General features: G+C 40.2%; 1 long non-coding RNA gene across 3 annotated transcripts in view; it reads left to right on the forward strand.

The window, feature by feature from the left end:
- LOC107313379 overlaps positions 1-11,318 on the forward strand; it is a 175,209-nt gene that overhangs the window by 143,837 nt on the left and 20,054 nt on the right. For all 3 annotated transcript variants that reach the window (XR_004307159.1, XR_004307160.1, XR_004307161.1), the window contains one exon: positions 375-444. This is a non-coding gene — a long non-coding RNA (uncharacterized LOC107313379). The remainder of the gene's footprint in view (positions 1-374; positions 445-11,318) is intronic.

An 11,318-nucleotide genomic window follows, 5' to 3' on the forward strand; every position in this document is an offset into this window, starting at 1 on the left:
GAAAAGCTTTATTTCTTAGAGCAGATCTGTCTGTTGTCTTGCATGTGGCCCTGAAGTGTTACTGCTGGAGGAGGAGTCAAATGTTGCAAAATGTAATTTGCATATAAGCATTGCACATCAGTTGCAGTTTATTTTGCCTACCTCTGGGTCTGCTTTTTAATTGCCACGAGTAAAATTTCCCTTTCAGCAGTGAGCCAGTGCAAGGTAATGCAGATTCAGATCTGCATAGGCAACTTTGTGTTGAGTCTTTTCACGAGGCTAGAATTATTATTATATGGACCGTACTACGATAATGAGAAAAATATAAGCACCTCACCTGATAACATGTCATGGGAATATGTTGTTTATTCATGTCTTACTATTTTTCTGTTTAGGAAGTTCCAATCTTCTAGTTGGAAAGGAGTAACATAGATGTTTAAGACACATGCAGCTTAGATGTAACACGTGAGTACAATTGATTGCTTTGAATATATCTAAAACTCTTCATTGTGTGAAAAATTGTAGCCAGCCAACAAGCATGCATGGAATTGGGCTTGTACATGTGTTCTGATTTCCTGTGGTCAATGAGAGAAAGGAGGAAAAATTATGGTGAATGTTGTTTGCCTTGAAGTATTCAAAAATGAGCTTCTGTGTATCAACTAATGTTTGTTCCAGCAGCCCCTGATCTGCAGAAATACAGATCACTAACCTGTCTTCATGGTAACCTGATGAAAATCCTGCCTTTCTAATGAAGGGAAGGATTTAGGAAGGTATTTACTTTTAGTCATCTTCGCTTTGGTTTTGTTTTTTTTGCAAAAAATGGAAACATAATAATCTGCTTCTATCCCTCTTATTTAATTCATCCTCCCAGTCTCTTGTATTTCTCTTGTAAAAAAGAAGAAGAAAATTAAATGTGATGGAATGGCATTCACTACATTTAGTATATTTAGTACAGTTACTAAATATAGTGGTGCTTTCCATTGAAAGCGTTTTGATGGGAGCAGACATTTCCTGACTTGGGCCATAGTAAAGCATCTGATACATGCAGCACTGCAGTCCTTCACTCCCTCAGATCAATTCAAAATAGATTATGCAAATCTAAGGGAAATCTGATGTAATAGGCAAGCTGCAGATAAATGTTAAATCAGCATGCAAGATTGCCAACTGTGGCACTTAAATCTGCCACAAATAAATCTATCTCTCTACCTACCCATCACCAAAAGGAAATGGCTGGAATGCTCTATGATAAATAGTCACATCTACAGTCCAAAATATTTTGTTTTGTTTTTTCTTTTCATTGACCTACAGTTTGAAACAAGCTAAAACTGTTCTAATTCCTGCTGTGATCAGGAATTAGAACTGTCATCAGTTTCTATATGGAGAGTTCCTTGATTGGTCTGTGCTTCTTGTGATTAAAGGCAACGTTCCCTGGTAGCAAAGGAAAGTCCCAATGGAAAGCAGAGGGAGCCAAGCTGGGTTGACAGCCTCGTTAACTGGGTAATGGCAAAGCAGATGTGATGGGTAAATATAAAGCAGACGTGGTACAGAGGACTGAAACAATGAAGTTTATGCAGACTGGTTTTACATTTGTTTCAGAAAATCTGAATCAAGTTGGAGCATGTATGTTTTCAGTAGATGATTCTTATGTGAAAAGTAGCATGTGTCATAGAGCTTGTGGACATGACAATCCGTTCTACCTGGGAGTCTGAAAGTGTGTCTCCAGGAGAGCACATGCATCCCTTGTTTGTACCCAGTGCAGTAGTGTTGTTTCAGTGAAACGTGAAACAAGGACTAGATGTGGATTTCCCTTTTCAAGAAGGAATTCCTGAGCTGGTGGCTATTTCTGCACTGGAATGCTACTCTTCCTATTCATTTTCCAAGCAACAGCTTTGAAAGATGTTTCTTTCCTTTTTAGAGGACTTCTGTAAGAAATACTGTTCTTCACATGATATAGATCAAGAAGGAAAAACCACTAAAACCTCAAAAAATCCCACAAACTCGAACAATTGTTTCTTTCTCAGAACTAATTAGGCTAAAGGACTGTAGTAATAGTGGTCATTTCAGATTAGTTCTTGTGTGTACTCATGCATGTAAGTTTAAATTTCTTTCCTGCCAACACTTACGGAATTTACATCTTTAGAGAGAGAAAAAGTATGTCCAAAGTGAATTGATTTAATCTTTCAGTCATACAATTGTAACAATCTCTCTGCATTATTTGTCAGTAATGAAAACAAACTGTCATAGGTACTGTTTCCAGGGGACTACCAAGAAATGCTTAATCTTATTTGAGGGTCTCGCAAGCCACATGTTACAGCAGGTAATAGATGTCTTTAGAGTGAAGCCAGCTTGAGAGGGAAAGTAGAAGTGTTTATTTAATCTTAATTTGCATTTTTCCTGTTTTTCTGGATAATTATTTTTCTGTCAAAGACTTGCTTTGTTTGACTAGGGGAATCAAGTTAAAAAAAAATAAGTATTACATTTTGGTTATAATATTTAATCAGCCAAGATGTACTGTGGTCTACAGTAGTTGCTGTGGGGTCATTTGGAAGGATTTTGACAATTTGAAAAAGTTCCCTCATAATGAAAATGAGGACAGTCAGTAACAAAGTATTATGGACAGTGTGAGAGGCTCCCATAGAGAGTGGAGCCTCATGTGTCATGCGTATCACACACACCCATCTGTCTTAACATCTACAACCTGAATCAATAAGAGGTTGGCAGAGCAATGACAGTACAGTAATGAGTGACACAACTTGCAGCAGACTACCATCCTCTCTAGTCCCAAGCAGCATCTTATGAACTGAGTCTTGCTTCAAAAATTAACCCAGACTGGCAGTGACTGAAATTACTTTCGCTGATTTTATGAAATAACATATATGTGAAAGTGAATGTTACTGTGCTCTGAATTTGGCAGCATCTTAAATCAGTTTTTGTGCTTATATTAGGATTTGATCATCAACATGTTTTCCATCCATGCTTCTAAATAGTGCTTGATGATTAAACTGGCAAATAACTAGAATATTTCTTTGTCAATTTGCTGAAGTTTACATTTTCTTATCACAACACTGTTCACTCTGGTGTAAAGAACTGATAAAGCAATAAAATAGCTTGCAATGAACAAACTCCACCTACAAAGAATATTTCTGCTTCTGTAATAGTCAGTGTGAAAATTTACCAGGCTCATCTAACGTTAAGTAAAGCCATTAGGTAGGTGGCAAGATGACAGTTTGTGACCCTGCTGAATCTGTGGGGCTTTCTCAGTGTATGTTAGCTGTGCATTGAGTGTCCAAAGGCAATAGATGAGCCAATGGAAGGTCTTTCTGCTAACAAGGAAAGCTTGAGGTCTCGGTGTATATTTGTCTGTTGGTTGTCAAAGCACCTTGCACTTCCTGACCTGCTGCAGCAGATGCTGCTTTTTACACCCACTGCCTCAGGCTGCCTCCCCTAACTCTGCCTAGGGCACTTTGAGCCTTAGTAGAACCTAATTAAGAGTTGGAGAACACTGTATTCTGGCTTTTGCCAATAGCAGATGGCACTTGAATGGCCCCTCGTCTGCCCATTGCTCATAGTAGTTAGTAGGATTGTAAGCAGGGCACACAGGAATAGGATAGCGTGGCTGCAGGATCCAGTCTTATGCCAGTGGATGTCAAAGTCAAAAATTCAATGAAATACCTTCCAGGTGAACCTGAGTGTGTTCCTGAATTTTGGTGCTGGTTGTAAGAATGTGGACAGCCTTCTAATGCAAGATGCAGTCTCATTTTTTGGTTATCAATAAGCAGATTAGTACTCTTTACACCTGCTGAGGCTCCTTTGGCTCCAGAAAGTCTGGCTAAGGTCTGCCATCAAGCCTTGGTAGCCTGGACTAGCACCATTTACATGAGCTTACTGATGGTCTCTTCCTCACTTTCCCTGTCACAAGAGCTTGCTGCTACTCTAGGAAGGCAAACAGGGCAACTAATAGAATATTTATCAATCTGAAGTGGAAATGACAACCGCAGCAGTAGCATCTCCAGTATGTTTGCTTGCCCAGTTCCCTCAGCCTCCAGGACCAGCAGAGGGAAGGTGGAGAAAGGTTCAAGATGAGATATTCTTATCAACAGCCATGTTTAAGTTACACTAATTGACATGCTCTTCTAGCAAGGGAAGATTTTCCAATGGCAACAAGTCCTTCAAAATCTAAAGCTAAAGCAGCCCTTCTCTCTTGATCTCTGCTGAAATGAGCTTTGCCGCCTTACTTACGCCAATGCACAAACATGACATCTTTTTTTTTTCTTTTAGCTAAAGAAATTCATGTAAAGCTTTCAAGTGTAGCCTTAAGTGAGAGATTTGTCATTTTTTGACAATAATTCACATAGACTCCAAAGCAAATGTACTTCTGAACAGTGACTCTGTGAACAATAAAACAAACACTCTCAACTACCTACCAGCTCATCCATCTTTTTAAATCATGTCAACAGATTTCAACTTGCTCACCAGGTTTTATTGTTTCATGGAGAAAGAAATAATTTGTGGTGGAAAACCCTGAGCCATTGACCTTTGCAGTTATTTATTATTTGGTCTTACTTTCTTTCATGTGTCTTCATCATTTTCCTGTCAATTGTTTTAATTGATGTGGTTTATTCTGTCTTCTTAGCCATCTGGATTGCATAGGTAGATTTGTAAGTTGAACCATGCAGCCCTCCTGCTTAAATTGGCATCCACACCCTGTTTATAAAATTTGGGATAGTGCTGTGTGTGTGATTTCTGTTGTAGGCTAGATGTGAATTCTTCCTTCTATCAAGAAAAACACATTTATGCAACCTGGTATGTAAGGCTTGCTGGCAAGGAGACGAGTCAGGCTTTCATTTCAACTGGATGGTGGATGAGTAGGCTTTTTAGAAAGGGAGATGGGCAAAGTAGCAGATGGATATAAAACACTTGGCATTGCAGGTAAGTTAGGCTTTATGCCATAAGGAACTTCTTAGGGCGTAAGAACAACTATGATCCAGGTCATTTCTGCAACACGAGAGAGAGAGAGGTGACTGTGGCTGAGCTAAGTCTGCAGTTACATTTCCCACATTGTCATCACTGTTATAAATGAGTGCCCTAATTAGAACCGAGGGAATTTATGGGCAGATATGAAAATGTGGTTACTATAGTTACCAGGTGTTCCAGCTCAGTCGGGAAATGTTGCTAATATAATGATAGCCCAAGGGTAAACACATGAGATAAATGATGAACAAGCCCCTCTGCTCCTGGAGATATATATTTTTTTAATTTTTATTTGCACATAGTTTGCTGACTTGTTCTGTAAAACCAGCATCCACCACAACAGTTCCTTTCCTGTCCTTCCCTTTCTTTCCACAGACTGGTACCGGATAGACTATAAGGATCTCTAGGGAAAAGAAAGTGCAAAAATGAAATAGCATTTAGAGCAAGGTTAATTATCTATTTGCATATGGTTTAAAGCTCTCTGCTAAAATCCTTCCCCTCTCTTCTGTATGCTGTCTAGACAGCGAGGCAGACTATGTGCATTTCCACAAGTTCAGATGTAAAACTTATGTTGTGTCTGTGTGTTTTCTCTGCTGACCCGAATTCCAGCAATGACCCTTGATGCCTGTCTCTATGTATGGACGGTGAAAGAGGAGAATGAATGAACAGTGATATTATCAGCTCTCCCCTTGCATTCATTGTCTGAGATGAGGGACAGCTCAGTGTCCTGCTGCTTCAGTTCGACTGCTGGCATTAGCCAGCAGGTTTGGGAGGATCTGAGGGAAGAAGTGGCACTTCAGGGTGGCAAAGCCCCCACACATTTGGCTAGAGTGGTGTTTTACTTGGTGCTGCCTACAGGCAGGTTTACATAGGTTGTTACCATTTGCTACAGTGAAAGGAAGAATTGTAGAGTCAGGTTAATTTCTGTTGCAATTTCTCTGGAGACAATGAGGTGACACTACTGATTGCTTTGACATAGATTTTTCAGTCTTGAGTAATTACTTGGCTTCTCTAGGAACAGTGTAGGAGTAGACAGAAAATCAGAACAGCTGCCACTGAGGCTGTTCATCCCCGCCACCCAAAGCAGTACTGAGAAGGAGTTGCTCCCAGGTTTTGGAGAAAGCATGCAAGAGGAGAAAGAAGTCTAAAGCATTAGTAGCTCTGTATAGCAGTATACAGAAGCCTCCTGCGAAATATTTGCTCTGTGAGGTGTTATGAGTCCTTGCATGAGCCAAAGGACTGACTCTGTTGTTACACAGAAAAGTAAACCACAGCAGCAGCAATGGGCAGATCAGTGTTAGCACCATCATGGACCAGGCAAGCGCTCACTCCTCTCTAGAGCTCACTTCAGGCTGACACAAAGATCCTTAAGCTTTCTGAAGCCAGAATTCATTGCTTATCTCATTTAATCTTGAATGCCTAGTTAAGGATCTTTAATCTGATACTATAACCTTGCCAAGAGATGGGAGCTCCAGAGAGCAATCTTTTTTTCCTCTGAGTTCTGAACTTCAGCTTGGGAACCTTGTGTCCCCATTAGCAAAAGATGCAAAAAGGCTTTGAACACGATTACATCAGCGAGGATCTTAATCACAGTCATGACTGTGTTGATGAACTTGGCCATCCTGAATGGCTTAAATTACTTTGGATGATGGCTTTGCTTCATTAGCAGGAGGGTGACATACTGGTGCTGTTACAAGCCTTCCTGCAGGAGGATGTATTTGCAGAGGTGCGATGAGGGAGCTTCAGCATTAGTTTTGCTTTAAAATGAAGCGAAGAGCACATGAAAAGGCATCTGAGTTGGCAGTGCCTCCTTTCTGTAAACTTTTTCCTTTCTACCCAGAGCTTTTTGGAGCAGTGCCAGCACCAGATGTAGTTGAATCAGGTTCTGAGTGGAAGTAGCCAGGCAGAGATTGTGTGAGTATCTATGTTTGCACGTGATGTGCTGCTTTGCTACAAGCTGCAAGCATCACTGACCACAGAAGGCTCATCTGTTGTAGCGTACACCTCTGTACAGAGGAGATAACCCAGCTTTTCTTTTCTGAAGATAGTCCTTTACTGGATCACCTCCATTGTGGGTGGCAACTTTGTTGTTACATGCCACATGCTATTTGCAGTGAGGTATGTGTTGGCCCTTGCAGCTCATCTGTCCTCTAGTGGGCTCAACACAGCTTGCCCAAATAGGAGAAATAGAATATGTTTTAAAAGAAGAAGGGAAGTGATTAATGCTCAAAGAGACAGCAGACAGGTGAGATACAAACTAATGATGAGGATGAGATTTCCTTTCTTATGATACAAGAGATAACAATCAAATTTAGAAGTGCCAAAGATGCCTGCTGACCTAAGTCTGCCTAGATGGACCACTGGTCTGAGTCTAGTAATAGTGTATCTTCCTCTTTTGCTGACCTTAATTCCATCAGTGTTGTGGTTATTGGGGTTTGTCTCTGTGGAGTTGCTGGGCTGGGCAGACATTGCTTGTATGAAACAAAGAGTGATAGGAGCCATTTGACCAGATGTTTCTGTAATCAGTGAAAGGATTTCAGGAATTGTCTTCCCTAGACCTGTTTTGTTTTGTTTTTTATCTCTCCATAAGCTTAAGAAACAGTTACAGGAATCTCTTAGTACCCAGTTATCAGCTTTTGCTCTGTAACCCCTGCCATATCACCATAGTAGCCCAAGTGGTTCACAGCTTGCACACGTTTGAGTTTTTGGTCAGGTTCAAAAATGTTTTGACCCTAACTCAAACTCGGGATAAAGGAAATGAGCCTAGTTTTTTATATGGACACTGGATTTAGAATTTGAATGAATTCAGCAGCACAGACACGCATATTTTGGGGAAGAGTTAATAAGGGGAGAATTTTTTATTTTTTTTTTCATTTTCAAATAGAGAAATTTTGCTTGGCTGCAAGAATATTCAGCAATCCCTACTGTCATGTCTGCATTGTAGGAATCCTATCTTCCTCACCTCATTAAGACCAACAACTGTGTGCTCAGTCTCTGAAAAAAATCTGATACACAGAACTCCCTGTCTTTGCTAAGATGATTATAGAGATTTCCCCTCACAAATTAATATTATGTTATAGATACTCTAATCACAATGCTCATTTTCTTTTTGTGATGTGAATAGAGTGCACAGGCTTTGACTCTCTGTTTAGTATGTGTGTATCCCTAATTGTGTGGGATGGTTCTGCTGTTTAAATATTGGATTGGGCAGGTGGCATGAGCCAATTTCTTGTTCTCTGGGGTTTAGTGAGACCCAGCTGCCAGACTGTGGGTGAGCTGTGAAAAGTGCTCTTCTGTAGATCTTGGCTATGTATTTTGGCCACATTTGCAAGGCCAAAACTGTTCAGGAACATCTAGCCCTCATGTGGTCTGTCAGCCTTGAAAGAGTGCTGTGGCTCAGATCACAGACCCAACAAATGTAATTTTCTCTTTACAATTTCTACTGATTTTGATCTTGTTGAGTTTTCTAAAGTGCAGTATCCATGAAAAGCAGACCATCTTTCTGTTTTTCTTCTTTGAAGGCAAAATCCAAGAACCCTTCTGTCTCTAAGGACACAAAAAATGGCTTTTTGCTCTAATCACTGAACTGGTATTATAATCCCGTGGACAAGAGTATTAGATGTCAAGAAAGCAGATTTTCAGGCTGCCAAGTTTTCTGGGTTAGCATGGAGTACAGGCTGACAAGCTGGCTCACTATGACTAGATACGTATGTACCTCATTGTCACAACTCAGCACCAGAATAAACAAGTCTGGTTTTGAAAAAACAATAAAGCTAGATGCAAAATGATCTCCCATCTCTCAAAATGTCCAAAATGCTAATATTTTGTCACTCTGATGTCAGAAGGAGCTAATGCCTTCTATCACCTCACATCTGCTGTTTCTCTTGTGGTTGGGATTGTTCTGCTAAAAGATTGCTATAGGTGATGTTTTCAAATTTGAGCTAGTTCATGCTACAGATGTTGTTAAGACTGGTGATGTAGAAGGCATTTGCAAGTCAGGGATCTAGTAGCTTGGACATGTAGAATGGCCTGGACAACGCTAAGAGTTGTATAGAGCTTCTGCAGTTTTTGTTAAGACCTTGTGTACCAATTTATCAGCTGCTGTGAGATTCAGGACTTTTTTGTCTAGAAGTTCACCTGGAGATCAAGGAATCTTCCTTAAGTAGTTCTGCCAAAATTGGAGAGTCCAGCAAAAAGTCGTTCCCAATCTGACAGTTCATTTAAGACTTAAGAGAGGGCTAAGTACACTGTGGCTTCTGGTATCAATGTTTTTGTTGATTTCTTATGGAAGTGAGCTCAAGCACACACTACGGTTTTTTTCTTCATGTTCTTCTTCCTCTTTTGGTTCTACATTTCATGTATAATTTCTGAATTCTTCTTCCACTTCAAATTAAATACAAAGGCATAAAGTACAGAGGTAATTTAAGCTCTGGTGAGAAAACTGATCAAACATAAGAGTAAGGTACCATATCGCTCTCACCAAAGGGGCACACACGACCACTGGTTGTAGTGAAAAGACATTGTGGAAAGCTGTTCTGTGACAGTAAGAAAACCTACAACATTTTAGACATCAACAAAGTCCGCAAAAGTGGTAGAATTATTCAGGAATGCATATTTTCAGTACTGCTATTCCTACATGAAAGATTTGCTTTCGAAAGAGATCATTAAAGGAAAAACATCTTAAGTAAAATAATAGTATATGTCATCTGTGACAGTACAATAACTATAAAGTAATATACTCTGAAAGCATTTACCAAGTGAACTATGAAGCCTGGCATTCACTGAGGAAAGTAAGATGCAATTTTTTTGAAAGAGCTCGAGAGGTTTCTGGGAACATCCTCAGTGTGTGTATTACTCTGCTTCATTCCTGATCCTAGCTATAAAAATGTGCTGTTTGCTACTGGATGAAACTGGTGCCATTTAATGTGTATAGTGTATATAGCTTGTGGAAAGGTATTAAATGAGCTTATTCCTCATTTTCTTGGTTTTTCTATTCGTTGAACGTTTGTTATTTTTTTCTGATAGTGATCCTATATATGCCATATGCAGTGTTTCAGACTTGGAGTATAATTAACAATTGCTCATGCATGCCTTGGGAGTGCAGTGCGTAGCATGAATTCTGTGGAGTCATGTCTATAGTCCAGCTCACTTTTCTACCATGTGGGCAAATCACATTAAAATGCAGAAATATAGAATCATAGAAATCATAGAATCCTTAGAGTTGGAAGGGAGCGTTAAAGGTCATCTAGTCCAACTCCCCTGCAATAAACAGGGACATGCACAGCTAAATCAGGTTTCACAGGGCTTGATCCAGCCTTGCCTTGAAAGTCTCAGAGGACAAGGCATTGACCACATCTCTAGGCATCCTGTTCCAGTGCCTCAACACCCTCACTGTGTATGGAAGCATCAAGATGAGCATGATAAGATACCAAATAGCTTCATCTCTGTAAAATGTTTCTTACCTTGTTTGGAAAGGAAGGATGTGGGAAAGGATTGATAACTGCCATCTAGAGGTGAATCTTTCATTTTGAGTACTATTTTGGGGTAGTTTTATCTGTCTTTTGGAGAGGTAGGATATTAAATGATCCTTAAAGAACTGGAAAGAACTCAAGTTTGAGAAAGTAAAAGGTGGATGGTATCAGAGGGACCAAGTTCTGTTAGAGCTCCTGTCAGCTGTGGAGTGCATCTGTGTGAGTAAACAGCAGAGAGTGAATTCTGGCTCTAAAGCCAGCTGGCAAGACTTGACCTTGTCCATAATGTTAAACTCCTTTGGCCTCCAAGCTGTATGCGTGCATGCATGGAAATTGCCTGCTGGACGTAGTTCTTGGGCTGTGATAATGGCAGGATTTGGAAAATGCCATGTTCTGCAAACTTAGTGGAGCTGATGGTTGGGCTCCAGTGCCCAGAAGTGATTTCTGGCACTATATTTCTGACTGGTACAGTTTCAGCCTGCCAGTCTGGCTCTGAACACTTGAGCTTATTCAGACAGTCTGTTATTTCGAAGTTCATACAATAGATGCAGAAATTTCTTGTATTGTGAGAAGCACTTATCATTTGAAAATACCTTAAAATTCTTCCCCGACTGAACCTGACTTAGGCAGATCTTCATTAGCTTTACTAATGACGTGAGATACCTACTGAGCTGGGAGTGAGGAAGTTGCGTTTCAATAGTGACAGCTGCTCTTCTGAGGGTCAGACGTGTCAGTGAGCTGTGACCCTTTTGGAGCTTGCAGCTCTCATGCCATAGAAAAAGGGAAAGCTCACAGGTAGTGTGGGAAGTGCATCATCAAGCAGCCAGATTCTGGTTACCCAAGTGTCATGGTTTTGTAATTTTGTAATTTTGCTATCAGTATTCCACATCATAACAT

This window comes from Coturnix japonica, chromosome 4, assembly GCF_001577835.2.
Source record: "Coturnix japonica isolate 7356 chromosome 4, Coturnix japonica 2.1, whole genome shotgun sequence".
Taxonomy (NCBI): Eukaryota; Metazoa; Chordata; class Aves; order Galliformes; family Phasianidae; genus Coturnix; species Coturnix japonica.